The sequence below is a fragment of the Epinephelus moara genome, chromosome 23 (genome assembly GCF_006386435.1).
Source record: "Epinephelus moara isolate mb chromosome 23, YSFRI_EMoa_1.0, whole genome shotgun sequence".
In the NCBI taxonomy this organism is placed as follows: Eukaryota; Metazoa; Chordata; class Actinopteri; order Perciformes; family Serranidae; genus Epinephelus; species Epinephelus moara.
This window is the reverse complement of record NC_065528.1, coordinates 32,280,619-32,286,077: the sequence shown is the minus strand read 5'-3', so window position 1 is coordinate 32,286,077 and position 5,459 is coordinate 32,280,619.

The window sequence follows — 5,459 nt, the reverse complement described above, 5'->3', positions numbered from 1 at the left end:
AAGCTCATAAAATCATTACTGCTAAGGGCTAAAGGAATACAAGGCTCAATAGAGCTTTGACTCTCAGTCAGCCTGGCTACAGTGCTGAAAAGAAACCTGGGGTTGTTCTTATTGTCTTCTATTAATGCTGAGTAATAGTTTGCTCTGGCATTGCGGAGGCCCCTCTTATGTTTTGAGACTTTGTTCCCAGACTAAGCGAGATTCTTCCAGTTTGGTTAATCGCCAGTTCCTTTCAAATTTTTGCGATATTTGTTTTAACTTACGGGTTTGAGAGTTATACCAAGGAGCGAACTTTCTTTGCTTTGTTAACTTCTTTTTAAGAGGAGCTACAGAGTCGAGTGCTGTTCGCAGCGAGCCTACGGCGTTATCGACAAGATGATCAATTCGGGAGAGGTTAAAGTCAGTACGGGAAACCTCTGTTACTGAAGGACTTGGTATTGAATTCAGCGCACTCTGATAAAACATCTAGTAGAGTAACTTTTGCTGAGTGGCGTGTAATCGAGTATAAAGAAATCAAAAGTTATTAAATAATGATCTGATAGCAAGGGATTCTGTGGAAAGACTGTTGGGTTATCAATTTCAATTCCATACGTCAGAACTAGATCGAGGATATGGTTAACAGTGAGTGGGTTCATGTACACCCTGACTGAAGCCAATGGAGTCTAATGGAGTCATTATCAACGTTGACATGAATGTTAAAATCGCCTACAATCATAACTTTATCTCATTTAAGAACTAAACTGGATAAAAACTCTGAGAATTCAGATACAAATTCAGAATACAGGCCAGGAGCACGGTACACTATAACAAATAAAAGTGGCTGCGAGGTTTTCCAGGTCGGATGTAAAAGACTAAGAACAAGGCTTTCAAAGGAATTTGTTTATTTGGATCCATGATGAGCTGTTTGTCTTTAAAGCGTAGAAGCTTAACCACAAATGGCCTTGGCCTCCCAGCATCACCCCTAAAGTTTCCATTCCTATGTGCACGTTCTCTCTCAGTGGTGTCAGCATCCAGTTTGAGTTTTGAGGTGAACAGCTCTCGGACCTTGGTCTTAGTCTCAGCCCAGGTCTCATCTGGATTGTCAATCTTAAGGCCTTCAATTACTAGATTGTTCCGAGTTAGATTCTCCAGATAATCCACCTTCTCCTCACTGTGCTTTGGATCCAATGGCTTTGATTTGATATCTAGGACCTGTTTTGCAAGATCCTTAACCTCAGCCGAATATCTGGACTGATTTTCTTTCATTTCATCAATATCCTTTTGAGAGTATTTCAGACTGATCTTTAGCTCTTGAATCTCAGTCAGCAAAGAATCAGCTCTTGTTGAATCCAGGATCAATTGGGTGAAGGCACTAAGAGGCTTTTTGTCTCTTCAGTAATTCTTCATAGTTCAATTCAAATAAACACAAGAAGTTTGTGCTCTAGAGAAAGGATCAGCACTCAGTGAATAACCTCCTAAGCCCTATGATAAGCCATTATGGCAAGGCTTAACTATACAGACCAGTGAGCAGTGATAACTAACATGTCTTTGGGGTCATCGGGTGGGAACCTCCTTTCACCAGTGTTTCGTCTAGTTGGTCCCACGACACCTCCAGGAGGCTAGACAGTGATCTCTGGTGTCCCAGAGACACTCCCCTAATGCCAGCTCTCACTGCTCCTCACACCAACCCAATAACCCCCTTTACCTTACTTACACATGGCTTTCTCAGCCCAAACAGCACTGCCACCTTCAACAAACCCAGGCTCCGTACATGCGAGCTCCAGGTAGAGACAGTGCCGATACTACCTCTCCTAGCACATTCACCGTACTCTATTTCACACGCTACATAGCATAACTACAATATAAGCTAAAGTTAAAGGAGATAGATAAACTCACAGGATCAGCAAACACACTCACCTTGCAGCATGGTCTCAAACAAAAGGGATTCAAATAGGCCACTCCCACACTTAAATAACCTTCCTCTTCCTGGATTTCCTCCTGAGAGGAAGTGGGTCTCGCCACGTGATCTCAAGGAGTTATGTACCCTGCTTAGTAGTTCCCCCTGCTGGCCCCCAACTTACATTATTTCTTCTCTTGTAGATAAACTGGCTGGCTCTGGCTGCTTCATCTGACATTTCCTTCACTGTCTTCCTCAAACTCTGTCCCTGCACTCCGAGTTCCCCCAGGAGTGAGACAGCTGATCTTGCTATGAATCCCCTACACTCCACTTCCACTGGACAAATCCTAGTCTTCCATCCTTGCTGCTCAGATTCTGCTCCTAAGTCTGCATATCTAAGCTTTTTTCTTTCATAGGCTTCTTCCACTGAGTCTTCAACCACTGTCCCTGTTTAGCCTGGGCCACTACCTTTGCACCCCTTAATATCTCCTCCTGTCTACGTATCTGTTCCACAACCAGCTTTCTTTTATCTTTGAGACCTGCTTTACTCCATACCGGTTTGCCTGAGCCAAGCCCCAGGCCTCCCCGGCCAAACTGAACATTTCCTACAATCTCTGCATGTCTAAGAGCTGCTTCTGCCTCCTGAACTGCCGATCTTTGGTTCCACTTCCTCCCCTTGGTTGGATTTGGAACCACACTCCTAACTACCACGTCCTTACTCCCAGATAACAAGAGCTCTGTCCTGACCTTGGTACATTTAAATTCCTCTGTTAAACTAGATACTGGCAGCTGAAGTATCCCTTTTCCATACAATGCAACACTACTTAGGCACCTAAGAGCGCCCAACCACTTCCTAATATAGGAGCTAACCGACCTTTCAGTTCTCACAACAGATATTGGAATTTCATAAATTGACAATGGCCACATTAAACTAGGATATAGCCCAAATTGCAAACACCACAACTTCAACTTTCCTGGAAGTTCTGATTTATCTATTCTATCCAATCCTGCAGCCACATCTTTTCTAAATTTCACCACCTCTTCCTTATCATTCAACTCTACATTGTACCACCTTGACTTTTCCCTAATTGTTGGGATTTCCTCATCAACTATGACAAACTTCATATCACTTAACTTCCCTCTACGTATCGAGATGCTTCTAGATTTACTAAGCTTGATCTTCATGCTGGCCCATTTGAGGTTCTTATTTACCTTCTCTAGTAGCCTCTTTGTACATGGCATTGTTGTGGTCACCAGTGTCATGTCATCCATGTAAGCCCTAACTGGTGGAAGATGCAACTCGTTCTGCCGTCTCTCCCCACCTACTACCCACTTAGAAGCCCTGATTACTTCCATCGCCATAGTAAATGCTAATGGAGAAATTGTACACCCTGCCATGATGCCTATTTCTAGCCTCTGCCAACCTGTTGTGAAACCTGCTGTACTTAGACACAACCTAATATGCTGAAAGTATGCTTTCACTAAGTTGACAACTACCTGTGGCACTCTGAAATAGTCAAACGCACTCCAAATGAGGCTATGCGGTACTGAACCAAACGCATTTGCAAGATCTAAAAATATTACATGTAGGTCCCTTTTGTTAATCTTCGCTGCCTGAAGCTGGTGCCAAATCATGCTAGTATGCTCTAAACACCCTGAAAAACCTGGTATTCCTGCCTTCTGCACCATGGTATCTATTAAGCTATTCCTTTCTAAGTAGCTAGCTAATCTCTGCGCAACTACACTAAAGAAAATCTTCCCCTCCACATTCAAGAGAGAAATCATCCGGAACTGGCTAAGGTCCACAGACTCCTTCTCCTTAGGAATAAGGACACCCCCTGCCCTACGCCATGCTCTTGGTATAATTTGTTTCTCCCAAACTATTCTCAGCTGTTTCCACAAAAATTTAAGGATATCAGGTGCACTTTTATAAACCCGGTAGGGGACTCCGTTAGGCCCTGGGGCCGAAGAAGCCTTTGCATGCCTGACCACCTCCTGAACTTCCTTCCACCTAGGTGGCCTGACATCCATCTCATGCTCTATCCCTCCTAATGGAGGGATATCGGGTGGGAAACCTACTATCCTATTCTTCTCTAAATCTGAATATGTATTTCTCAAATATTCTTCAACCTCTAGCTTTTCTGCTTTAAGCTGCCCTCCCTTTTCCTGGCTGAACAATCCTTTAACAAACTTAAAAGGGTCCCTGAAAAAAACCTGTCCTAGCATATTCCTTCTTCCTCCTCTTTTTCCTGAGATGCTCTGCCCTTCTAAGAACTGCTAGTTTTTCTGTTGTTCCAACATGTCCTTGAGCATGTCCATAGTTACAACAACTGACTCATCACCTTGAATCTTGCGAGTGTTTGTATTCTTGCGGGTTGACATCCTCAAATCTGATAATATTCTCACTCTCAAGCAGATTTAGGATAGAACTCTTACCAGGATGTACCGTAGGCAGGAATACACTCAACGAAACAGAATTCCTTTCACCAGTCCAAAAATTCAGAAGTGATCTTCTCACTGGCTTAGGCTGTCTCAACCACGGTAGATGTGCTGCCTCGAGGAATGTGGGAATTATGACTGGGAGGAGTGGATTCATTTAGACTAACATATTCATCTTGACACAGCCAGGTTTCAGTGAGACTGAGTAAATCAATGATTATCTGATAGTAATTCGTTTACTAACACTGCTTTAGACAATAGAGACCTGATATTTAACAGTCCACATTTAATTCTCCTGTTTTGTCTTTCTGTCACAGAAGAGGTTTTAATTTGTATGAGGTTGTTATGCACAACTCATCTTTGTTTAATTTTAAAGTTAGATAATTTAGGTGGTCAGGGGACAAACACCATTTGTATAAAACTATGGCTGGGTAACTGAACTAGAAGCTCAGAGAAGCGTACAAGACTGCGACTCTGAGTCCTGATCTCAACTCTGGGTTGTCAGGGATTTAAATTACTAATAAAGTTTGCCAGGTTCCTAGATATGAGAGCAGCTCCATCCAAAGTGGGATGAATGCCGTCTCTCCTAATAAGACCAGGTTTTCCCCAGGAAGTTTGCCAATGATTAACAAAACCCACATTGTTTGCTGGACACCACCTGGACAGCCAGCGATTAAATGATGACATGCGGCTAAACATGTCATCACTGGTCAGATTTGGGAGGGGTCCAGAGAAAACTACGACATAGTTTTTGCGTATTCACACACCGAGGCAATATTAATTTTAGTGACCTCCGATTGGCGTAACTGGGTGTCATTGCCGCCGACGTGAATAACAATCTTACTGAATCTACGTTTAGCTTTAGCCAGCAGTTTTAAATTTGATTCAATGTCGCCCGCTCTGGCCCCAGGGATACATCTGACTATGGCCGCTGGTGTTGGTAACTTCACGTTCCTCAGAATAGAGCTGCTAATAACCAGAGTTTTATCCTCAGCGGGTGTGTTGCTGAGTGGGGAAAAACGGTTAGAAACATGAACAGGCTGGTGGTGAACCGTGGGCTTCAGCTTGGTACCGCGCTTCTCCCGACAGTTACGCAGCCTCCGGGCTGCACGGGGGTCACCGGGGGACCGCTAGCAGAGGCTAT